We start from the raw sequence: 26,495 nt of genomic DNA, 5'->3' as shown, positions 1-26,495 counted from the left end.
CCCCTCTCCTGGCCCTGTGGTTACAGGGGAGGCAGAACCGTTCCTAGAGCACGGATACGAGCAAGCCCTAGACACAGGTACCTTCTACATGTGATTTGTCCAATGTCAGCTTCGCTAGAAAATGGCACACCGGGTCCAAATGACTTCTATGTTCTTTCCATTTTGCTCCGTTTCAAGGAATAAATGAAGGTCATTATGCCGGAGGGACACCAAAAAGGGAAGCCCGGAGCTGCAGACCCCAGTGAGGGTTTGGGAGGCAGTGAGTAGAACTGTGCATCCCAGGCCTGGCTTCCCTGTTAGACTGTAAACTGGGGAGGACTGTGTGTGTCTAGCAAGGGTTTTAGAAGGTAGGAGTCCTCGGTAATAAGGAAGGAAGGAAGAAAGGAAGGAAGGAAGGAAGGAAGGAAGGAAGGAAGGAAGGAAGGAAGGAAGAAAAGGAGGGAGGAAGGAAAGAGGGGAGGGAGGACTGTGCTTCTAAATCACTTGTAGTTTGGTAAAAAGAAAGATTATAATAGTAAGCAACATTTATTAAGCACTTCGTATTTTCAGACTGGGCATGTATTAAATAAGTAATCTTCATGTTAAATCAATGAGCTGAATATTATTATTACCTTTTATAGATAAGATATCAAGGCACAGGAAGGTTAAGAAATGCACCACGTGGCAGAACAGTTGCAAATCTAAGCAGCCTGGCTCCAGCGCCCCCCCCATGCGTCCCCCACACCGTACAGCCTCTCAAGATATCAGCAGCCCAGCCCAGACCTAGAGAATCAGACTTTCTGGGGTGGGACCTGGGAATCTGCATTTGACCAAGTTTCTCAGGTGATTCTGATGCACAGCCAGAGTCAGACCTAAGACCGTGGATCTAAAAAGTAGCAGCAAGCCTGGGGCCATGACTAGAGCAAATGAGGCTGTCTCCAGGATTTTCGAGCTTGTCTGATCGTATGAACATGAGGCCTGAGGGGGAGGCCTCCTCTTTGTGAGGAGGGAACCCAAACCCAGATTAATCACAAAGAACCCTCTAGAATCCTGTGAGCCGAAGGCCAACTCAGGAGACCGGCCTATGAGACACTTTCCAAAGGGGCTCCAGCCGCGGGTCACCATTCTCGGAAGCGCCGGGCCTGACTGTGTACCTGCCTAGTTCCTGGACTTTGATCTCCCATCTGACCTCCTTCTCACCCCTGCTCTGATCTGACAACTCCTGCTGGGTTGACCCCATCTCTGACCCCAGCCCGCCCCAGTTTTTAGTCTCCCTGCTCCAGGCTGATATCTCACAGGATGACAGCTCAAGGCAGACAATATTCGGGTCGGCCACTGATAATGGGAGCAAGATGCCATGTCTTCTAATGACGGAGTAACAAATGGAATAGTCATGTCAAAAGAACTGTGACTTTCAGAGTGGAAGTCGGGGACCTTAAACCACCTCTGTGACCATCCCTGGGCGTGGAACGTCGAAATAGTGAGCAGGAAACAGCCCTTGGTCTTAACTGGAGCAGTGTTCTTGCATTCACTGAGCACATGGCTAGTGCCGATTCCATGACGGTTTCTGTGTCAGCGCTGGGAACAAACAAGATGAAGAAGACACTGTCTCCGCCCTCAAGGAGTTTCTGTATGCCTGATTCTGCTGTGGCATCCAGAGAAGATGATACCTCAAAGATTAGCCAAAGGATTGGTTCAAAAAGAAAAAAGTTTGCAGGATTGTACTTTCAGATAAGGGATGGTTCTAGCTTTGTCCAAGGTTCCAAATCCCTCAATGACAGGACCTGCCTCAGGAAGTCTGGGGGAGCTAGTAATGAGCCCCAGAACACAAACAGCTTTTTAAAAACCTAGATCTGGGGGCGCCTGGGTGGCTCAGTTGGCGAAGCCTCTGCCTTTGGCTCAGGTCGTGATTCCAGGGGCCTAGGATAGAGCCCTACATCGGGCTCCCTGCTCAGTGGGGAGCCTTCTCCTCTCCCTCTGCTGCTGCCCCTGCTTGTGCTTGCTCTCTCTGTCAAATAAATAAAATCTTAAAAAACAAAACAAAAACAAAAAACAAGATCTGTCTGTACAACAGAGGTTTAAGCCCAGGGGATGGGTAGCCTTCCTGGTAGGCCTCAAAAGGGCTCAAGATTAGGCCCGGGCTCCCCCATTCTGTTCTTGGCTGTACTCTACTTTGATGTAATCCTAGACAATTCACACTCCCTCCCTGGGCTTCAATTCTCTCAGACCATTTCTTTTCTCTCTGAATGCCCAGCCATTGAAAGATTATCTGATAAATGTTTGTTGAATGAATAAATGAACCTCTGAGGTCCCTTCCAGCTCTGATACTGTGAGTCTATGAGCTGGAAACATCTTTCAGAAAAAATCTTAAGGGCACCTGGCCGGCTCAGTTGGTGGAGCATGCGACTCTTGATCTTGGGGTCATGAGTTCGAGCCCCACGTTGGGTCTGGAGATTACTTAAAAATAAAGTCTTAAAAAAAAAAAAAAGGAAAGCATGAAAATGAAATTGGAAGAAGAAAAAGTTTAGTCCCATTCCTAAGGGACCCTGGTTCACACTCCATTCTGCGAGTATGATCAGTTCCTTATGGACAACCTCGCCTTTCTTTCCATCCCCTTCCTTCATTTTCCATCTCCTCTGCACATATTGTGGTGGGTTGAATTGTGTCCCCCAGAAAAGGTGAAAAGATATGTTCAAGTCCTAGCCCCTGGTACTGGGGAATGCGACATTATTTGGAAATAGGGTCTGTAGATGTAATCAAATTAAGATGAGGTTACACTGGGTTAGGGTGGGCCCTACCCCAATAGAACTGGTGTCCTTACAAGAAGAGGGAAATTGGGACACAGACACACAGGGAGAGTGTCATGTGAGGAAGCAGACATGGGAGTAATGTATCTCTAAGCCAAGGGACGCCAAGGATTGCCAGCAGCCACCAGAAGCCAGAAGAGAGGCATGGGAGGCGTTCTTCCTTTGAGCCCCTGAAAAGAAACCGACCTTACGGATGCCTTGATTTTGGACATCTGGCTCCTGAATGGTGAGAGAGTAAGTCTGTGTTGTTTTAAGCCACGTAGTATGTGGCATTTTGTTATGGCAGTCCTAGGAATCTAATATACAGCTCCAAGGCCATTATTTGGAAATCACCCCACTGATGCGTGTTACCAGATCCCTAAAAAGCACGAGTGGTCCTGACAGCTCTCCAAATGTTCATTGAAGATGAGTCATCATTGTGTCTATTGTGGATCTCTGAAACCAAGAGCCCTGACTCTCCCATGGGGGAAGGAAGAAGGCCTTCCACAAGATTAGCAGGAAGAGGATGCTGGTGGTGGGGGTTTGCCAGCTGCTTTTCTTCCTCACTGGGGACAGACCCAAAAAAAGGGATTATCATCACTATTAAATGTCACAGTCATTCACTTACGCTCATTCAGTAAGTATACGCGGAGCACTTAGGGTGCCGGGTACTGCTGGGGGCTGGGGGAGAGCCTGTGCATGTGGATGGGGGAGGAACGCTACAGAAATAGAGCACACATTCCGTGAGTAGTATGAGCCACTCTGGAGTTGGAAACCTGGGGCCTGGTGGGTTACCAGCGTGGACTTGGGAATCAGACAGTCCTACTGGAATGCTGCCCCCCCCCAGCTGATTTCATTGTGATCTTGGCCAAGTTACTTAATCCCTCTGGGTCTCTGTCTTATTGTAAGTATTAAATAAGATGATGTATATAGCACAAGGCCAGAGTAAGTGTGCAATAAATGTTATTTTCATTATAGGAGAGCAAAGATGTTCACGAGAAACAGCTCAATAAAAGGGCAAGGTGATTATGATCAAGCCCCATCAGCTCTTGCCTGACACTGTCTGATCAAATGTTCAGAGCAACTCTGGGAAGTAGTCTCAACTTACAAATAACGTAACTGTGGGAGTGCCTGCGTGGCTCAGTCGGTTAAGCATCTGCCTTTGGCTCAGATCATGATCCCAGGGTCATGCCCTGCATTGGGCTCCCTGCTCAGTGGGAGTCTGCTTCTCCCTCTCCCCCTGCCTGCCACTCCCCCTGCTTGTGCTCTCTCTCTCTCTCTGCCAAATAAATTAATAAAATCTTAAAAAACAGGGGCGCCTGGGTGGCACAGCGGTTAAGCGTCTGCCTTCGGCTCAGGGCGTGATCCCGGCGTTATGGGATCAACCCACATCAGGCTTCTCCGCTGGGAGCCTGCTTCTTCCTCTCCCACTCCCCCCTGCTTGTGTTCCCTCTCTCGCTGGCTGTCTCTATCTCTGTCAAATAAATAAATAAAATCTTTAAAAGAAAAAAATCTTAAAAAACAAACAAACAAATAACGTAACTGTGGTTTGGGGATGTAAAATCTTAGCCAAGTTCACAGAACAAAGAAGGTGGCAGAGTCGGGGCTCAAACTAGAGCTCCCAAACACTTACTCTTCTTATTCTTGGTCAGCCTTTATTTGCAAATCAGGATGAGGGTGGGTGGGGCAGCATCTGGTTGGGGGAGAGGGAGAGGGCCCAGAGCACTTTGCTTCAGGCTGCGCTTGCATGGAAAGTACATTGTTTGTATTGGACTCACATGTTTATTTTGTTTAATTAGCAAATACATCTCTAGTGCTTAGTAGAGGGTGTGCTAAGCACTTTCTGTCGGTAGCTTATTTATCTTCACAAGAGACTAGAAGGTGAGCACTGTTTTATTCCCATTTTGCAGATGTGGAAATTGAGACATAAAGAGATTAAGCAACTTTTCCAAGGTAATGGAAGCAGGCTTCACACTTGCTTCTTTAGCTCTAAGAGACTATGCTCTTAACCACTGTTCTATACTGCCTTATCTTTTAGAGTGGCGGTGGTTAGATGTTCAAGTGTGTACATGGGCGGAAAGGAAGGGGAATTAACACCCCCCACACAAGTCACCCTTCAGTGCTATTGCTGCAATAAGACCACAAGTAATTTGACCCTATAAGGTGAATGGCAGGATGGGGGCTGTTTAGCCCTGGGTTTCTCTGAGTCAACCGCTTTTCATCCCTGCCCCACTTCCTGAAAACTCTTTGCTCCTCAGCTTTGGAAATCCTTTGAACACAAAGAGCTCATTTCCTGTGGCCAGGAAGGATGGACGAGTTCCTGATGACAGCTCATCTCCCTCATTAAGGCGCTCATAAAAGTGTTTCAAGGAGCCTGACTTATGGCTCCGCTGTTTGTCAAGATCCCCTTCTGCAAGGAGCCACTCTGGTAATTTGGTGCTAGGAGATGTGCAGGAGAAACCAGCTCCTTTGAGTCCGGGAATTATTTATGATCCTAAGAACGGGAATGTCATTGAAGAGATAACAAGGCTTCACCAGCACAACAGGCTGTTTAATATGCCACGAGGGAGGAGGGCAGCTTCAAAATTCCAAAGCCAGATAGGAAACCTTGAGAGATTCTGTACGTGTGGGTTGTCTGTTCCTAGGAAAGCTCCTGGGGCAATAACAGCTAACAATGATGGAAGTTTTACTCTGAGCCAGGGCTTGTGCTAAATGCTTTTTATGTGTTAATTCATTTAATTCTCACACCGTTCCTATCCCACTTTACAAATAAGGAAATCAAGGCACAGAGAGGTGAAGTCACTTATACCCAAGGTCACACATTAGTGAGTAGCCAAGTCAGGATTTCATTCCAAATTAAGTCTGCCTACACAGTTGTGCTTTTGAACACCAGCCACAGTTTAGGAGGAAATTGGGTTTTAAATCAGCCCAATAAAGTGAGACGTACGATATATTCAAAATTACCTTTGATAATCCCTTAAAATGCCTATAACGTTTAGTATATTTGATTTGAGGCATATGGCCTTCTCCGGTAATCAGAGGGCTAACCTCAAGGACGGAGCAGAAGGAAAGCCCATATGCAGATGTTTACACTTTTGAACTACTCTGCCTTCAGGCAAACTATCAAATCCCTAGGGGTAAAAATCAAGAAGCAGGGAATTGTAGAGTGTACTTCCCCACCTACAGAGGTGACTCTATTCTCTTTTAATATTTAGCCTCTGTGACCTTAACGCATACCACCTGTCACGTGATGTTTTGTGGGATTAAGAGAGAGAGCATGGTCACATTTTAAGAGGACAGTCGGGAAAGTTCTGTTACAGAAGTCCAAGTCCAAGCCTCAATTAAATGAACCTGGTACCATGAGACTTCATGAGACTAGCTTTGGAGCCAGATAAACCTAGATTTGAATCTAAATCTGTTACTTACTAGCTGGGTAGCCTTGAGCAATTTGCTTAACTTCCTAAAGCCTCGGTTTCTTAATCTGTAAAATGGTCATAGCAATACCACTGTGTTGAGAAGATTGAATTTAAAAGTTTATAAAGTATCAAGTTTGAGTATAAATCATAGTAATTAAGTACTAGCTCTTAAGAACTGGTTGATGGGAGGCAGGTCATGTTACCTCTCTGAGCCTCATTTCTCCTCATCTGCGATATGGGCATAACCGTTCTGCCTACTAACCTCAAAGGTCATTGTAAAGAAAAGCTAAAGCACTTTATAAAGCTTGCAGGAGGATCTTCTCAGCCGTCTGGTACACCTGGAATTGTGAGGAGGTACTGGGAGACCCCTGCTGGAGAAAGTAACTCAAAGGAGTCCTGGGCCTAAAGTCAAAAATGGGCTCAGATCTCCACTTTTGCCATTTGGTGTGACTGTGTGACTTTGGGTGAGTGACCTTATCTCTCTGAGCCTCCACTTTCCCTACTATTAAGTGGGGTTAACAGAACTGACATCACAAGGTGACCCCAAGAATCATTCTGCAGAAAAGTGTTAGGCACGCGGGGCTCATTTACTGAGTCTGAATCCTTGAGAGAGGAGCCAAATTCTGTTCCTCTCCCTCCGTAGGGTGGGAAAAGTGCACGGTGTCTCCGCACGCAATTCAGGTAGGAGAGATGCTCCCGGGTGGGGGGGCACTGGGCTCCAGTGCCTCCTCACTCCCCCTCCCGCCCCCCCAGCCGTTGCCATGGCCACCGGTTCAGGCTCGGAGCAGCACCTAGGCGTGTTCAACCCAATCCCCGCCTTTCCAGAGTGACCATTGGTTGGAGAGACCACGTGACGCGTGCTGGTATGCTAATATATGGTAATCGCCCCCACGCCCCTCCTCCCCGGGCTGTGTCCGAGTAGCCGGCAGGGTGCGCGGCGCCGAGCCGAGGGGGCGGGCTGAGGGGCGGCCCCCGGGAGAGAGCGGCCAGGTGGAGGAGGAGCGCGAACGCGACCGCAGGTAACGGGCGGGCGCGTGCGCGCTGGGGCCGGCTCGCGGCGGACTGGCAGCGCGCGGGGCACTTGGGCCGCTAAGCTGCCGGCTTAACCCTTTGGGCGCCCAGCTGTCACGGCCGGGCCGGGGCGCGACAACCCGGCCGGGCCGCGNGCCTGACCCGGGATCCGCGGCGCGGGGCCCGCGCGGGCACCCAGCAGTCGGGCCCGCGGAGCGACCGGCCGCGACGCGCAGGGTGCCGGGACCCAGCGGCGGCGAGGGCTGCGGGGCAGCTGCGGGGCCGGCACTTGCGCCAGGCTGAGGGGGACTGGCTGGAGCACCGGCGCTCGCGTGGCTTCTCGGGTGCCGAGTCCCTTCCGCGCAGAGGCCCACGCCTCGGCAGCTAGTGGCCTGGCGCGGCCTGCGTCCGCTCCGCTCGTCCCGCTGAGTGCGAGGAGAGCCGGGGGTCGGGCCTGACCTCGGCGTCCCCCCACTCAGCCGGGCCTGACAGCCCGGCCGCCGGCACTTTTGACCCGGAGTCAAGCTGGGCACCCCCCCCGCCCCCGTGGGACGAACGCAAGATTGGTGCTTGGGGGGGGGGGCACCGGCAGAGGGAACTAGGGATTGCCGGTGCTGGGAGGAGAGGACAATCCCCTAAAGGAAAACCAGGCCCCAAGATTTGCCAGGTTTGAGAAGGAGGGATGCCCAGGAAAGGCACTGGCCCCTTGTTTTCTGTGCTGGGTGATGACCTGACACTCATGGGCAAAGGTCACTGCCGGACACCTGGATCGGGTCTGTCATGTCCAGAGGAAGCGGCCGTTTTGCGTGAGTTTCTAACAAATTTCTTATAAGGCAAGGTTTAAATTCATCTTCCTTCCTCGCCCTTCTCCTAGGTCGGTTAACAGAGTGTCTTCTTTGGATTATCCACCCCCCCTCCCCCAACTACCACCAGTTCACTAAGATCCGTGGCAGCTTTCGGCTCATGGTGTAATTTAGCTTTCAGTACGACAGAGATGGTAGGATGGGCCTTGTGCCACTAATGTTAAGCTTGCCCTGGGAGCTTTCTTGGAAGGCGGGAGGGGGGGATGTTGCCATCATCAATGGGGATGAAAGACTGGCTAATGTGCCAGTGATATCAATAGATTTTCCTTTATGAGTCTACTGTCGTTTCTCCCAAATCAAGGGAAAACGTGGTTGCACATGAAAAGTACCAGGAACCAATTTGATTTTTTTAAGTGAAGTGCAAATTGCACTTCTAACTGCTCTCGATGTCTTTTATCACACAACAACAAACACTTGCCTTATGCCAGGCACTCTGCTGTGTCTTGTGCTATGTCTTGGGGATGCAGAGATGAATAAGATAATTAGTCTTTATCCTCAAAGAAGTAGGGGGAGAGACAAAATTGCCAGTAAAAGTGATAACATAATAGATGTGTATATAAAGAGCTGTGGAAACACAAAGAAGGGAGCAATTAGCTGTCTGAGAGGGTCAGAGAAGGCTTTCCAGAAAAGAATACGTTGAAGCAAGATCTTGAAGGATGAATAGGAGTTTGCCTCACAGAGAAGATTGGGAAGGACAGGAAGGGCAGCCAAAGCAGAGGAGAGAGTGAATATAGACTCTTGAAGAGTATGGTACCTCTAGGCAATGGCTTTATATTGTAGCCATGGCCTTTTTCCTTCCTCGATAAAGGAACTTTCCAAAAGTAATCTAGAATTTCTAACTGCCACTACAGTTTTCCAGTAGTATTTTCCTTCTTATTGTTCTTCTTCGCGGCTTCTTCCCCTCATCGGTTTTTCCGAGCCTCGCCCCTGGTCTTTGTCACTTGTATCTTTCCAAGTAACAGTCTAACGTGCGGAGATGGGAAAGGGATACTTGCAGTAGCTCCAAGGTAGAAGGCCTGGACACCGGATAGAACGTGTGGCAATAGAGGACAGATCTACACCATACAACAAGAGGAAAATACAGGGCATAACCAGGGACGCAGTGCTGAATGTCAGATCTGTGAGGTCGGGTTTCCGAGACCTGAGGAAGTGAGTAATAAGGTCAGAGCCGGGAGGATCTGGAGCACGAGAGGATCTGGCTTGTGATATGGGTCAGGACAAGCGGTTCAGGATTGAGCCATGAATCATGCAGAAGCGGCAGAGCCCACGGTTAACGTGGTGTCAGCCGCAAAGGACAGGGTTGGATCTGACAGCTTCAAGCAACTATTCAGAAAAGGACAGCACCATCTCCTCAATAGAATATTTCTAGCATTTCCTTCTTTCTATTCTGTCTCCGTCCTTACTCTTATCCTCTTTTGATCCCATTTTCCACCCGTGATGCACGTTTATTGGGCTTCTTTTACCAAGGGCTTAGCTACCAAAGCAGAGAAATCCTATTCTGCTGCCTTAGCACCCACCTCCAGAATTCTAAATGGTCCATTTTACCTTAAAACCCATCAACTAGCCAGCCTATCTATGTTCACTTTCTAATCATTTGGAAAGAGCAAGGATGGGCCGAGAGGCGATGCAGTAGACATCCCCCAAACTCACCTAATGTTTGAATCAGATAAAGGCCTTTTAGCTTTGTTTAAACCAACATTTATTTTTAGAATGGATAGTGGTGAATTTTTGGCAAATCCCCTGTCTCGAACTATATTACAGATCAAGCAACGTGAAGAAGGTGATGTGCCTAATATGCATTGCTCGGATTGACAATTCTCTAAGTGCTAGAGAGTCACGGGTGCTATTTAAGCAATTTTCTCAATCACCGTGTTTACTGAGCACCTGCTTGTGTGCAAATACTGTGCGGTATTTGTGCTTTGGAAGAGACAGGAAAATGAGAGAGGTGGTGTAGTCTGGGGATTATTCTCAGCTAGGCAAGGATTTGGATCCCAGTTCTACCAGTTACTAGCTATGTGACTTGGACAAGTTAGTTGACTTTGTTTCTTTGTAACAATGCCACCTACCTCATGGAGTTGTGAGGATTAAATGTATAGCAGCCATTAAGTAAATTTTCAAAGTTCTGAAACGTGGTATTATAGGGGTCAATAAAAGAGAAAGATCGTTATGGACTCTGATTACGAAGGAAGGCTTTTTTCAGACGCACGGTTAATTTTGTTCTATAGAGAGAAGGAGGGTGGAAGGAATTTCCAGATGGGAAAAATCATGTTTATAAAGCACGGGACTGGAGAATGGAAGAAAGTTTTCAGGGACCAATCTGGCAAGATCAGAAGTTTTAAGCAGAGAAGTTGTAAGACTGGAAGGGGTCACTGAAGCCCGATTTTAACAGGCATTGAATGCTGAACGAAGGAGTTAGAACTTTATTCCGTATGATGGAAAGTCTAAAGATGTTTGATTAGGGAAATGTGGGGTCGTGAGAGTCTTTTTAAGAAGATTCTCAACAACGGTGTGGAGAATAAACTTTAACAGGGATAGAGAGAACTGCACAACCAGCTAGTACACTGTTTACATAGTCTAGATGTGAGGGGGTAAGGAATCGAAGTAGGGTGATGACAGTGAAAATAAAAGATGGGTTCAATAAGTATCACAAAGGAAACATGAACAGGACTTTATGACTGTGGATATGGAGGACAAGAAATGAGGAAGAATCAAATATAGCCTTGAACATGGGTGATAAGATGAACAGAGAGAAGACAAAAAGGAAAGCCAGTTTGGGCAGAAGAGGAAAAGCTAGGTGCTAGATATCTTGAGGTGATACTGGAGCTTACAAGTGGACATGTCCCATAAGTATTCGGAAGTGGGGGGGCGGGGCTAGTGCTCAAAAAAGAGAAGTCAAGGAGTCTTATGTGGAGAAGGTGATCGTTGAAGCCGCGTGATTAGCTTAGTTGACCAGAGGTAGCAGTGGAGAAACAGAAGCTTGGAGAAACCCACATCTAGGAAGGTTAAGAAGAGGTAATAGGGTTAGCATGGTAGGAAAAAAAGAATAACAGAGAAGCCAAAGAACCATCTAATTTATTCATCCAACAAATGCATTCTCTTCATGACCATTTGTGTACCGGATAGATGCAAGGCTGACGGGACATGCTGTGAGCCGTGAGGGTGCAGTGTCAACAAAAGTCAGGAAGGAGAAGAGAGGGTTTCAAGCTGGAGGAATTGGTCAGCAGTATGAAACTGTACAGAGAAAGTGGGAAATTCCCATTTCATTTAGTAAACGGGGGGTCATTAGTAACTTTCTGAGAACAACAGCTTCAGTTCGGGGAGGTGGCCATGGGGATGTTAAATGCCAGAGTAAAGAGGACTGTGGCATGAGATGTGGATAAAAAATGGAGGCAGCGTGTACATCACCCTTTGTATGCTTTGCAATAAATGGGAAGAGAAAAGTAGGAAAGTGCTTAGAGAGGCAGAAGAGCCATGCAGAAGATTCCATCTTCCTTTCTGCCTCATTATTTCGGTTGTCCTAAGATCCCAGTCACATGCTTTCATATCCTTAATAGCAGTTCAGCAATTCACTTCTTAAACTTACTGCTTTGATAATTACCTGCATATTTCACTGAACAATAATAGTTCTGCTACCACTTGTTGAGTGCTTACCATGTGCTAAACACTTTGTATACGTTCTATTCATTATCCCACTTACTCCTCACAATACTGGATTACAACCACACAACCTCTTGGGAGTATGGAGAGGCTAAACAGATTGCCTAAGATCACATAAGTAATGGCTGGCAAAGATGGGATTTGGACCCAACTCTGACTCTAAAGAACCATGCTATACTGTCCCTGAAGGCAGGACGAGCTTCACAGGTGCGCAACCTAAGCAACCTCCCAGGGCCCTGCACTTAGGGAGCTCCTCACTTGGTTTAATGCTCTGTTGTTGCTATGTTGAAATTCTTAATTTTTAAACGAGGGTCCTGCTCTTTCATTTTGCACTGGACCCTACACATCCTTGAATAGGATCTGCCTGAAGCTATCAGTACCACCTCCTGAAGCCGGAAAAGCATGTTGTGCTGGATCCCTTGTTTTTGGTTGTGAAGTGTGTCAAAGTCCTTGTGTCATGGTGCACGGTCATATTTTCCTGCGGTCTTCTCCTTTTGGACTCCTGATAGAAAGGGCAAATGGGGAATATTTTGAGGTTCAAATAGATAGTATGAAGAGAAGAGAATAAAGAGGCAAGGAATTATCACCCGGAAGGGCTCCTGGAAACTCACCCATCACAGCTTGAGAGTATTATTAGGTAACGTTACAGTCCTGATGCTGTTGTTACTCCCAGTTTAAATAAGAAATGAGTTTATTTTTATTCCTTTTGTAGTCAGATAGTCCCATTTGCTTGTAGGAAGCTATGGCAAACATTTTTTAACCTACTTAAACAGAAATTGAGATTGAACAGGTATAATACAACTTGTCTGCCCTGATCTGATGCCGTTTTAGTCAGGCTGATGCTACCCCTTGACCCCCACACCATGGACTACCCAGAAGCTTTGAACCATGTGGCCCATTTCCCATGGGTTGTCTGGAATACTCACATTCTACTCGTCTTTGGTGCCTGCTCTATTCTTCTGTCTACCCATCTGAATCAGGAAAACTTAATCTTTGATATTATCTCTTATTTTTGGCTTTACAATCATTACTTGGCACTGACAACAAATAAAGTTTTTCTGGTTCTCCTGATTACTGCTCTTTCAAAAACAACTTTTACTCATTCTCTTGCTCCTCCCACTCCTGGTCCCTCTGGGTAATTATTTGGCTAGTACTGACCAAGTCCTTACACCACATGATACTAGCTGACCACTTGACCAGGTCTGAACACCAGCCAACTTAGGTTCTTCTGTCAGACAAGACTGAGACTGGGTTGTTTCCTCCCATTACCTGTGTCATTCCCATTCCCAGAGTGCTTGTTCTCACTTTCTACTCCCCGTATGGACCAGGTGAGCCTAAGGATGTGTAAGATTAAAACTATAAAGAGATTTAGAGTATAACCTATGGTATATGTCACAAAACAAAGTTTAGATGGCCAGGTGTTCTCCATGGTCTGTTTGTGCTAGTGCTATAGTCGCCATAGGGCAGGTAGTAATTATCTATTGGTGTGTAACAAATTACCACCAAATCTATCAGCTGAAAACAACAAACTTCTCTCGATCTATTAATATTGCATCTCAGAAGGATTTCCCCACTTGCTTTTCATGAATTGGTATCCTCCCTCTCTGGTCTTCCTTTGTACTTTAACATCTCATTTTAGCACTTACCACACTGTTGTAATTGCTAGGAACTATGTCTTTTTCATTATCTGTAGCTTGAGTTCTGAAAACCATTCCTCGAACATAGTAGATAATAGTTGTTGACTATGCTTGCAACTTATATACTTTTTACTCTAGAAAACATATACTGCAAACTATCCAGCCTTGTGCCCTGTGATAAATACACCTTTCTTCATTTCCCTGTCTAGAGTTTCAATATCATTGTTGTTGTAGATGTAAAGAAACCATTGTGCATGTCAGACTTGTTGATGTGCAGACTCACCTATTCCAGAGAGGGCTTCTTGAACTTGTTTCTGTCAGTTAAGTCCCTTCTCCAACCATACTCTGAAACCAGTTCTGGCCCTTGTAGGAAATTGTATAACGAGTCCCTAACCCGAAGATACTTGGTTCAATAACAAAGCCAATGTCGGTTCACTATTTAAATATTTGACTATAAACTTTATGAAGGCAGGACCTGGGTCTGGCTTATTCACTGCTGTATTCCCAGCACCGAGTACTATTAGATGCTTAATCAATACATGGTGGATGAATTAATGACACTCCATACTTGATACTCATGTTCCATTCCTGTTATCCAGCTCCTGATCTCTGATCACCCAGAATCCTAGGTGTTCATCATTTTGTATGGCCCAGACATTTTATCTTGGTCCTTGGCCCTTCTCTTCCAGCTCTTTATCATAGCTGATCTTTGGGAATTTGACTCCTTGCTTACTCTGAATTAATTCAGAGGTACCTCTTCCTCTCTTGATCTTCCTAACTAATAATATTGGCCAGATGCCCTCAGGCGAATATTCTTTTCTCTACCTAGAGCCAGAAACTCTGTGTTAAAAAATATTGAACTGAAGAGAATTACATTCAGATTTCAAAAGAAAGGAGACAGGCTCCTTAAGAAGCAAATTTTGGCCTGGGGCGCCTGGGTAGTGCAGTCATTAAGCGTCTGCCTTCGGGCTCAGGGCGTGATCCTGGCGTTCTGGGATCGAGTCCCACATCGGGCTCCTCCGCTGGGAGCCTGCTTCTTCCTCTCTCACTCCCCTGCTGTGTTCCCTCTCTAGCTGGCTGTCTCTCTGTCACATAAATAAATTAAAAAATCTTTAAAAAAAAAATTTTGGCCAGAAACCAAGTTCTAAAATTTTGTGAGTGTTAAACTGATTAACTTGTAAGCTTAAGCAATTCAGTGCAAATTAATTTTTATACCAACCAGCAAATCAAAGGAGGGGAGGGAATTAAGTGAGTGTGTAAATATGGTTGCCAGGGAAACTTTTCCTGACAGAAGAGAGAACCTCACAGGAATTTATGCAGGCCTAAGAAAGCAGTGTAACCTGATCTTTCTCCGTTCTGTCTCTGATGGGGGAAGAAAACAACGTAGAAACCATGGGTACAGATAAGGGTGGCTTTAGGCTTTTCTAGAGACTTGAGGAGTAAGTTCTCCCTCTTGAAGCAGGGCTGAGTCGTAGAGTTCTCCAGAGCAAATATGACAATTGTAAGACACCCGTTAGTTCTGAGGAAACATCTGGAAATGCAGAGTTCTAAATCCATCTCTGAAATGGCACTTACTCGTTCAACACATATGTATTCAGCACTCTCTAGATGGGCCATTGCCCAAAGGGAATATGAGTCTAAGAGATTGATAGCAGTTGAAGGTACCATATCACACCTAGTGGATGGACTTAAAATTTTGTCTAAATTAAGTTTTTGAATAAAGGGTAATATGGACCTAAATATTTAATGCTTTTTTAAGAAATACAGTTCTGTTTCTGTAGAAAAAGCTTGAACACAAGGGCATTTTCTGCCATATTTCTACTCTCAGGCCATCGCTCTTGAGAAGTACCTAACCTGTTGCTCCATCAAGTCACACCCCAAGGTCGATATTCATCTAGTGACAGTGTCACCTGAATTGTAGGCGTAATACCAGTAAAGGACAAATCTATCTCTTAGAGAGCTAAAATCATAAGAGACCCTTCATATTTTAGCTACAAACAATGGGTGGTTTGAGATCTAAAATCTCGGCTGTGAAATGCATTTGGATTGAAATGTGTAACACCGTCGCGTATCTGAGGCCTGTCATTCAGTGTTTGCCCTTTCGCCTTCATGTGCTGGAGTTTTGTACTGTGTATGGTGGCTTTCAGTGGCCTGCAGACAGGTTAGTAGAGGGTAATGGTTAACAGCATGGACTCTCGAGCCAGACCATTCCAGTTCCAGCCCCGCCTCTACCACTCATTAACTGAGCTTTACAGCCTTCTTAGAGTCTCCTTGTGCACAGTGCAGATAATGATAGTACCTACCTCGAAGAAGTATAGAATTAAACAGGTTAATACACGTGAGATGCGTGTGCACCATGTAAGCTGTACCTTTTATAATTTCCTGTGTCCTCCTAGATGGTTGGGTCGATTCCATTTGAAGGAAGGGCTGATTGAGATATACAGAGGTATAATTTCCCTAAAGTTGCATGCTAAGTTTGGGCTCGATTATTTGCATTCTTAATTTAGCCCTGAAGTTTTCCATTCTACTCTGTAAGAGAGAGAGAATGAGAATTTGAGTAGGAGAGAAGAACTTGGCTTTTGGAGCATTTTGAAATTGGGGTTACTTCACAAAAATGGTGACACTAAAGCATAGGAAAATGGAGTTGTCTTCTCAAAAGCGAGATCAGTGTGAGAAATGGTTGGGAATCATATAAGACAGGGGATGTCATACTGGGGCAGGCCTGTCGTATGTCAAGCTCCAAATTCTGTCTCTGATCATGATAATGGGGGACAGTTGGAGGAAGTCTTGTAGCTGCCATCCATGACGGGATCTTCTGATTGTAGGGACGGACCCTCCCCTCCCTAACTGTCTCAGTGTCCTGCTATGTCTCGGTCACTCAGGACTTAGCTCTACTTCTATTTTAGTCTTTAAAATCTGTTCGTTTATTCAACATTTTTAAAGCTCTGCACCCCCATGCTAGTCTAGGGACACAAAGATGACTAGAATCCAATCCTGGCACCCCAGAGGTTTATAAAGGAAAACGGACATGGAAACCTTAATTATGGTATTGTACTCACTGCCACTCATAGGAGTAGGGACAAGGTGTTTTGAAAGCTTAGAGGAGGAATCACTTAATTCTGCTTGGAAAAGTCACCTTCTGAAGAAAATGACAATTGAGATAATGATAGGAGGATAGGGAGTCCTTAGGCAGACAGCGAGGCTCAGACAGAGGGAGCAGTATGCGCCAAGGTGGGGTGTCCGTGCACAGGAGAGCAAGTGTATGCGGGGAGATGCAAGTCATCTGACATGACCAGAACATAGCATACGAGGAGGGTAGTGGCAGAAACAAGGCTGAAAAATAGGCCAGGAACACACATAAAAGGCTTGGCTGGCCAAGCTAAGGAATCTGGACTTATTGTTGGAGGCCCCGGAGAAGTGTTGAAGCAGTGACAGGCTCAGAGCTGCAGTCCAGAGAGTGGTTTGGACGGGAGCGAGACCGGACACACAGTCACACAGTCAAAAGGGTACCTCTTGCTCAACTTCCCGTCTCCTGCCGGTATTTTTACTATTGAATATGTGTGTTTGTTCTTCCAGCCCATTGATCTGGATTGATCGATGACATGCCAGGTACAGGGCTAACTGCTGGAAATCCTGAGACAAACCACACGCTACCCATGCCTTGCGGTTGCTGTCAGGGTCTTATTCGTCCTAAACAAAAGCTTGCTTGAGTTTTTCAGCTCTCCTGTCCACCTTCCCCCTCCCCTCCGTCCTAGGGCTGGTGTTGTGTGTGTGAAGATGAGCTGGTTGGGGTTGGCCTTGTCTGTGCTCATCATGATGTCTGTGTCCCCATCATAACTCGCTCCTCTCAACCTTCTCTCCTAAGTGCAGAGATCTCATCATTTAGTGAATTCCTGTGCAGAGTGAATCAATTACCTCCCATTTTTAGACTTTTGCTATTTAAATTCTTCATCTTGTCTCATTTCCCCAAACATCAGATGTTCTAGGTTAGTGCACTTAGTCAGACGGTAAACCCTTCAGGCCCTACTGTCCTTTACTGGTTTACAAAGTCCTTACTCTCTTCATCCTTTTTTCCTTCTTACCCCAAGGATATGCATACTAGACTGTGTTATTTTCTTGGCTTTTTCTATGTGGTGTTAACACCTTTCACCCATGAGATCACAGTCTCCAAAGGAAAAGCTCCTCCCACTCTGAAAATATTGAAGATGAGAGGCTATTTCTACTGCAGTAGAATAGCAGACAGTGTTTTGTTAGAAATAGTAGTATTTAGTACATAATAATACATTGGGATTGCGATTTACTGGGCAGTTATTCTATGTGCTAATTGTCATGCTAGAACTCTACATGAGTTCTTATTTAAACCTGACAACCACTCTGTGGCGTAAGAACTTATTATTCCTATTTTACAGATGAAGGAACAGGCTCAAAGAGGTGAAATGATTTGTCCAAGGTCACATCACTAATTCATAATAGCGTCAGCTCTCAAACTCAGGTCTGATTCTAGAAGTGAATTTCTTCACTACTGTGGAGCACAGGGTAAATATGCAGGGTCTGAGTGGAGGTACCTGTGGTCATGGAGAGTGAGCCCTTTGTTTTCAACCTTTAGTGACAACTGCCGTTGTCAAATCTAGTTCTTGGTTCTTGCTAGCCTTTTTTTTTTTTTAATTTTTTAAATTTATCATAGAGAGAGAGAGAGCACAAGCAGGGAGAGAGGCAGGCAGAGGAAGAAGCAGGCTCCCCGCTGAGCAGGGAGCCCAATGCAGGACTCAATCCCTGGACCCTGGGATTATGACCTGAGCTGAAGGTAGATGCTTAACCGACTGAGCCACCCAGGCCTCCCTGTCCCGCCTTTACTAGCCATTTTAATAAGCTATTTTATTTGGATCATAAGAAGTCGTAGTAAGTTTTTAGTAGCACCCTGCCCCCAGAGTTTGTGATGTTCGTCTTAATTTTATGGATTTGAGTTTGTATGTTCGCCCTTAGAGATGTTGTAGTTCATTATGGATGTGATGCTCACAGTTTGGGGACCTGCCTTCAGGTGAAAACGTTTTGCCTTGGCATATGTTTGCATATTCTAACAGGTTTGTTGTAGAGAGAGCTAAATGTCCTGTTAAAAAATGTTATATATTGGGGCGCCTGGGTGGCACAGCAGTTAAGCGTCTGCCTTCGGCTCAGGGCGTGATCCCGGCGTTATGGGATCGAGCCCCACATCAGGCTCCTCCGCTATGAGCCTGCTTCTTCCTCTCCCACTCCCCCTGCTTATGTTCCCTCTCTCACTGGCTGTCTCTATCTCTGTCAAATAAATAAAAAATAAAAAATAAAAAATAAATGTTATATATGGTGTAATTTCCACAGAAGATCAGTCTACCCCAGGGATGGGTGTAATAGGTTGAATAATGGTTATCCAAAGATAATTAGGTCCTAGTCCCTGAAACTTATAAATGTTACCTTATAAAGAAAACAGGTCTTTGCAGATGCGATTAAGTTAAGGATCTTGACATGAGGAGATTATCCTGGATAATCTGGGTAGGCCATAAATTCAACCTCAAATGTCATTCTGAGAGACGAAGGGAGATTTGATGCACAGAGAGGAGGAGGCAATGTAAACACAGGCAGAGATTAGAGGGGTGCAGCCACAAGCCAAGGAACGTGCAACTGGAAGAGTCTGGGGGTAGATTCTCCTGGAGTCCAGGAGTAGAGTCTCCGAGGAGAATGCAGCCTTGCCAGCCCGTTGATTTCAGCCCAGTGAAACTGACATTGAAATCCCAGCCTCCAGGACTGCGAGAGAATGCATTTCTGTGGTTTTAAGCCAGGAAGTTTGTGGTGATTTGTGACGCCAGCCACAGGGAACGAATACAGTGAGAATAGTCCCTTCTTGTGCTGCTTGGTTCATTTTGAGGACACATATCATGACTCAATAAAGGTAACAACCAACTAATATGACATGAGTAATGATAGTGATTTCAGCAAACACTTGTGTAGTGCTCACTGTGTGCCAGGTACTGTTGTAAGCATTTGAAATGCATTTGTTCGTTCAGTTTTCGTAACAACTGTATGAGGGAAATTCTATTACTATCTCCACTTAAAAATGGGGACATGGAAGTACAGAGAAGTTAGGTGACTTGGCCAAAATCAGGTACCTAGTGGGGCTGGGACCTGAACCCAGCAGTCTGGCTCCAAGTTCATGCTACGAAACACTAAACGGGGATTTGTACTTGGGAGGAATCTTCAGTGTCAGTCCTCTGGCCACTTTCTCTCTCCATGTTTTCTGCTATGTTCACTGAATTTGTCTTCCTCCATGTGTTGTTCTTTATCTTTAATGTCTTTTCTCTGTTTTTTTTTCTTTTTATAATAGCCTTGTGTGGTTCTGGTATCAGTAATTCTGGCCGCATAAAATGAGTAGCTAAGAATTTCCTTTTTCCACTTTCTGGAAGAGTTTATAGAGCATTGGTTTTATTTCTTTTTCGAATCTTCAGTAGAATTCACCAGTAAAGTCATCTGGGCCTGGCGTTTTCTCTACGGGAAGCTTTTATGCCAAGAGCTCATGTTCTTTAATAGATAAAGGGCTATTCAAGTTATTTCTTCTTGAGTGAGCTGAGATAGCTTGTGTCTTTCCAGGATTTGTCCATTTCATCTAAGTTGTTTACTTTATTGGCTGTAGGATCCTTTTAATGTCTGTAGGCTCTTTCATTCTTATTACTGATAGTTTGTGTCTTTTTTTCCCTGGTCATTCTGAATAGATTTTCATCAATTTTATTGACTTTTGTCAAAGGACCAGCTTTTCATTTCATTGATTTTTCTCTAAACTTTTTCTGCATTCTATTTTATTGATTTCCATTCTCACCTTTATTATTTCCTTTTGTTACATTTCACTTGCTCTTCTTTTTCTAGCTTCATAAGGTAGAAGCTGAGATTAATGATTTGAAATCTTTCTTCTTTTCTAATATAGGTGGTTTAATGCTATAAATTTTCCTCTAAGTATGGCTTTAGCTATACCCGATAAATTTTGATATGTAATGTTTTTGTTTTCATTCAGTTCAAAATATCTTCTACTTTCCCTTGTGATTTCTCCTTTGACCCATGAGCTATTTTGAAGTATGCTGTTTTCTTTCCACACACTTAGGATTTTCCTAATAGCTTGTTATAGATTCAAGTATAATTTTCTTATGCTCAGAAAATATATAGTTTTCATGATTTTAATTCTTTCAAATCTATTAAGACTTATTTTATGATACAGAACGTGTATTCTGTTGTTACTGGGTAGAGTGATATAGATATAGATATAGATAATATCAGATCGGTAGTGTTCAAGTCTTTTACATCTTTATTAATTTCTCTATCTACTTGTTTTATCAATTACTAAGAGAAAAGAATTGAAACTTCTAACTGTAATTGTAAATTTATCTTTCCGTCTTTTTCATTCTATCAGTTTTTCTTTATGTGTTTTAAAACTCTGATGCTGGGTACATACACATTTAGGATTGTATATCCTCTTGATGAATTGAACCCTTTATTACTATGAAATGATCTTCTTTTTCTCTGGTAATACTCCTTGTTCTGAAGTCTACCCAATGTGGGTATGGTCACTATAGCTTTCTTATGGTTATTTGCGCGGTATCTTTTCCATTCTTTTACTTTTAACCTATATATGTCTTCATTTTTAAAGTGGGTTTCTTATAGAATGCATTTAGTTGGGTCTTGCTTTTTAATCCAATATGAAAATTTCTGCCTTTTAATTGATTTGTTTACAATTAACATTTAATATAATTATCGATATGGTTGGGTATAAGTAGCCCATCTTTCTATTTGTTTTCCATTTGTCCTGTTTTTTGTTCCTTTTTTTCTCTTTCTGCCCAATTTTGGATTATTTAAGTTTCTTATTTATGACTTTATCTTCATAATTGGCTTATTGCCTTTATAACTGTGTTCTATCTTTTTTTTTAAAAAAAGATTTTATTTATTTGAAAGAGAGAAAGAGAGCATGAAAAGTGGAAGGACAGAGGAAAAAGTAGACTCCCTGTTGAGCAGGGAGCCCGATGTGGGGCTTGATCCCAGAACCCTGGGATCATGACCTGAGCTGAAGACAAACACTTAACCGACTGAGCCACCCAGGCACCCCCATTCTGTCCTTTTTTGTAATTGCTTTCATGGTTATAATATACGTATTTAACTTATCCTCATTTATCTTCAAATAATAATATATTACTTCATGTATAGTAAGAACTTCAAAAGCATATACTTCGATTTCTCCTCTCCTGTTTTTTGTGCTATTATATCATATTTTATTTAATGTTATTGTTTTTGATTTAGATAGCTATCTTTTTAAACATATGGAAAAATGAGAAAGCATGACTTTTATATTTACCCACTTTCTTACTGTTTTGGAGACTCTTTTTATTCCTTTGTGTTTCCATCTTTTATCAATTTCTTTTAGCCCAAAGAACTTCCCTTAACATTTTTGGTAGTACAGGGATGCTGGAATTAATTCTTTCAGTGTTTTTCTGTTTGAAAAGTTTTACTTTATCTTCATTTTTAGAGACCGTTTTACTGAGTAAAGAATTCTAGGTTGGCAGGCTTTTTTCTTCTAGTACTTTAAAGATTGGCCACTGGCTTGAATAGTTTATGATAAGAAGTTTGCTGTAATTCTTTTTTTTTTTTAAGATTTTATCTATTTGTCAGAGAGGGAGCATGCACAAGCAGGGGGAGCAGCAGGCAGAGGGAGAAGCAGGCTCCCCACTGAGCAAGGAGCCCAACGCAGTACTCGATCCCAGGACCTGGTTTCATGTCCTGAGCTGAAGGCAGACGCTTAACCAGACTGAGCCACCTAGGCATTCCTTTGCTGTAATTTTTTTTTAAAGATTTTATTTATTTATTCAACAGAGATAGAGACAGCCAGCGAGAGAGGGAACACAAGCAGGAGGAGTGGGAGAGGAAGAATCAGGCTCACAGCAGAAGAGCCTGATGTGGGGCTCGATCCCATAACGCCGGGATCATGCCCTGAGCCGAAGGCAGACGCTTAACCGCTGTGCCACCCAGGCGCCCCTCTTTGCTGTAATTCTTATCTCTTGTCCTCCAGTGTGTCTTTTTTTCCTCTGGCTACTTTTAGGTTTCTCTTTTTATCACTTAAGCAATTTGATCAGGATAGTTCTTGGAATCATTTTCTTTCTATTTATTCTGTGTGGATTTGTACTCCTTGGATCTGTGGATTCCTAGTTTTGATCAAATTTGGAAAATTTTTAACCCTTATTTCTTCAAAGGTTTTTTCCTGTCCCCTTCCTCCCCAGATCTCTTTTCCCTTTGAACTCCAAATTCATGAATGTTAGAGTGCTTGATATTGTCCCACTGTTCACTGATTCTCTGTTCATTTTTATTCTGTCTTTTGTTTCTCTGTGCTTCATTTTAGATAGTTTCTAAGGCTGTGTCTTCAAGTTCACTGTCTTTTCTTCTGAAGTTCCCAGTCTATGTTTAATCTAATTCAGCATATTTTTAATTTCAGGTGTTATATTTTAGTCTCTAGATGTTTAATGTCTTTTTAAAAAAATCTTCTTTCTCTTGTCCTCATTTTCCTCTACTTCTTGAACATGTGCAATGTATTTGTTAAAGGTATTTTAATATCCTTGTCTGCTAGTTCTTTCAACCCTGTTGTTTCTGGGTACGACTTTATTTATATTGTTTTCTCCTAGTTAACAAGTTTCTTTACATGGCTGGAAATTTTTTATTGAATAGTGAACACTGCTTATTTTATATTCTTGGTCGCTATATTTTGCTGTGAAATGTACTTAAATTACCTGGAATCAGTTTGATCCTCTCAGGGACTGCTTTTATGCTTTGTTATGGGGATCGAGAGCAGCCTTTATTCTAGAACTAATTTAACTCCTACTATTATGGCAATATCCTTTGAGGATTCTATCTAATTCCTTGTGTATTACAAGGTCCTTCTACTCCGACTGATGTGAGCACAACTATTTCCAGTCCTGTGTGAACTTTGGGAATTGTTCTGCTTACTCCTTTACAATAGTCTTGTGTAGTTTCCTCTCACATATGTACAAACCTGTGCTCAGCCAAAGACTCCAGGGAGGCTAGTCTATAGGTGGAACTGTGGAGTATGTGCTCTCCCTCCCCTCCTCGCTCTATGCAGCACCATTCTCTCTGGCTCTCTGTGCCACAAATTCTAGGCACTTGGCCCCCGTAGCTCTAATCTCAGTCTCCTCAACTCAGTGAGCTCTGGGCTCACCACCTTTGTACTACAACCTGGAAACTGCCTTCAGGCAATAAGCTAATGCGATCATAGAGCTCACTTTGTTTCTCTTTTTTTCAGAGATCATAGGCCTGCGTTGTCTATCAACCAATGTCTGAAAAACGTTGCTTTATATATTTTGCCCATGTTTTAGTTGTTCAAGGCAGACAGATAAATGTGATCCCTGTTTCTCCAATTTTTTTAAGAGAGAGAGAGAGAGAGCATACAAGTGGGGTGGAGGGGCAGAGGGGGGTAAAGAATCTTAAGCAGACTCCATGCCCAGTGCAGAGACCCACACAGGGCTTGATCTCACAACACTGAGATCATGACCTGAGCCAAAATCAAGAGTCAGACACTTAACCAACTGAGCCACCCAGGCGCCCCTCTCTAGTTTTTAAGTGAAAGTCTCTAACTTCTTTTCTAGGGACCTTACATGTTGATACTAGGTTCCTTCTCTAAAGAAACTCGGCTCACTTCGGACATGGCTTTTGAATAGTTAAAAATTAGATCTGTATTTAAAGTAATAGTCCGGGCTCGTTGGTTGCTCATATGGTTGAGCGTCTGCCTTGGGCACAGATCATGATCTCCGGGTCGTAGGATCGAGCCCTACGGCAGGCTCCTTGCTCAACAGGGAATCTGCTTCTCCCTCATCTTCTGCCTCTCCCCCTGCTTGTGCTCTCTCTATCTCTCTGTCTCAAATAACTAAATAAAATCTTTCTTTTAAAAATAAAGTAATTGTCATACATCTAGATAAATCAAAATAGGGTTTAAGAGATCTTTAAAGACTAATTCATTGTTATTGGGATGGCAAGGGGTCAAAAAGGAATTTCAAAATAGGGCTAAAGCTATCCAAATGGAGATTTACTGAGGTTCCATGGTTGTACAGGGCTGTATCCAGTTACTGCGTCTTGGCTATAAGCTTTCTAACTGCCCTACTATCTATTTAAATTCCTTCTTTGTTAATGTTTAGTTTATGCCTTATCCCAATATTCAAACAAGAGTGAAACACTCTGAACCACTGAGATAAAGATCAAAACTGTAGTTAGAGGATCGAAGAAAATGTCAACAATGTTTGAACTCTGGAACCCTCCACCAACTACTGACTGTCTGACCCCAGAACTGATATTTTTGTTCATGTCCTTGATGGCTGCACTGAAAATAAGTGAGGCCAGTTACAACAATCTATCCTTGGACTAGGTTATGGAGGCCAGTAAATCAACCTCAACTATTAACCGTGTGTGTGTGTGTGTGTGTGTGTGTGAGAGAGAGAGAGAGAATGCAGGTGTGCATATGTACATATTTATCATCTTATATGTTCCAGGCATCCCATTAAATCTTCATAATAACCCTATGAATTTGGCTTTTAGGTATTACATATTAGGTATTCAGTGAAAAAGCTGAGATCCAGAGATACCAAATGACTTGTTCAAGTTCATGATGCCGTACTGCATTACCCTCAGTAGCACCATAATTCAGTTGTCAGTAGACCATAAACACAACCTGGGGCCATTCATCTTGCAATTATATACACTGAACCACAAAAGGTATTGTAAGACAGGGTTGGATAGATAATCACTGTGTCTTTCATTAGCAAAAACAATTCCAAGTTCATAATTTACATACAGCGGATCAAAACAATAATTAGACAGTGAGTATAGTACATTGTTATCTATACAGGCCATTTAACTGAAAAACACTGATACACCCCCAATACGATACTGCCTGTTACTCAAAGACAGACGTTTTCATTTGAAGTCATAGTTAACTATTATTAGCAAAGTCTAACAGCGTTTGCAACTTTGTCTTAAAATTATGATCTTCATAAAGAACCTTCACATTTGAGATTGCTACCATGGAATGGTTTTTCTGTTGTTGCTTTCCAGCTGTGCCATTGCAGAATAAAGTTCTACATTAAAGTCATAATTTTATCTTCTTGTTAGCAGTGTCCTGATTTAGCTCATCCCAATGAAGCTACCTCAGGTTCCTGCTATAATTTTTTTCTGCCTGTGCCCTGTCTAGTGCTGGTGGACTGGCTGTATTTCAGGACCGTGGTATTCAGCAGTAGGCTGAGTAAATACTTGTTAATTTAACAATGCTAGTTAACCTATTATTCAGGCTATTCCTGGTAAAACCTGGATTATAACTACTTAACAATCCATATATAGAGTCCCTGATGATAACCCCAAGTTTCTTCCATGTAGACATAAATGCCACTAACCTTTTCTTAGGCGTGTGGTTACTTGAGTATTAGGGCCTTACTTTTTAAGACTACAACAGTTTTAAAATTCTATTTTTGAATGTTTCAATAAGTGTGCTATCCTTCATATGCAAGGCTGACAGTTCTAATGCATCATCAGTACTCTTTCCAGTTTCGCTTTCTACTATTAGAGATAAGTTGTACTGAACTAACGCATTTGTATTTATTTGGGCAGGGTCTAGGGAGGGTACATATATCTGGGTTGTATTAGTGAGGTTCGATCCAGTGTGAAATGTGCTTCCCTGTTAAAGATTAAATGTGTAACTTTATTAGGCAATCAGCCATCATGCTTTTTACATATACAATGAAGATTCAGGATTCACATTTTGTTTTTTTCTTCTTCCTCTTCACCAAAATTTAGGGCGAAACTAGTGGTAATTCAGTAAAAGAGTAGAAATGATGTTAGTGTTTGCATGTATATATATAGTAGCACCTTGATTAATAAGTGGTCTTATAATAGCTAAGAGGAAAGATATTCTTGCTGTTGTGAGTTTTATAAATTCACTTTAGTTCTAATGGTTTTTTGGTAGATTTAGGATTTTCTATAAACACAATTATGTCGTCTGCAAATAAAGACAGGTTTACTTCTTCCTTTCCAATCCTTATGTGTTTTTCCCCCTTCCTTATCTAGAACCTCCAGTATAATAGTGAA

General features: G+C 43.4%; 1 protein-coding gene across 6 annotated transcripts in view; it reads left to right on the top strand.

Moving 5' to 3' along the window:
• Positions 1-7,109: 7,109 nt before the first annotated feature.
• The window catches only part of PHC2 (polyhomeotic homolog 2), a 109,977-nt gene continuing 90,591 nt past the window's right edge, over positions 7,110-26,495 (top strand). For 2 of the 6 annotated variants that reach the window (XM_034648764.1, XM_034648758.1), the window contains exon 1: positions 7,111-7,200. The gene's annotated coding sequence lies outside the window, so the exon portion shown is untranslated. Of the gene's footprint in view, positions 7,201-26,495 lie in introns of all 6 variants that reach the window. The other 4 variants (XM_034648779.1, XM_034648773.1, XM_034648753.1 and 1 more) reach the window with 3 other exon arrangements.

The sequence above is a fragment of the Ailuropoda melanoleuca genome, chromosome 2 (genome assembly GCF_002007445.2).
Source record: "Ailuropoda melanoleuca isolate Jingjing chromosome 2, ASM200744v2, whole genome shotgun sequence".
Lineage (NCBI taxonomy): Eukaryota > Metazoa > Chordata > Mammalia > Carnivora > Ursidae > Ailuropoda > Ailuropoda melanoleuca.
Note: the sequence above shows the minus strand (reverse complement) of the source record. Positions and strands in the feature narration are given on the sequence as shown.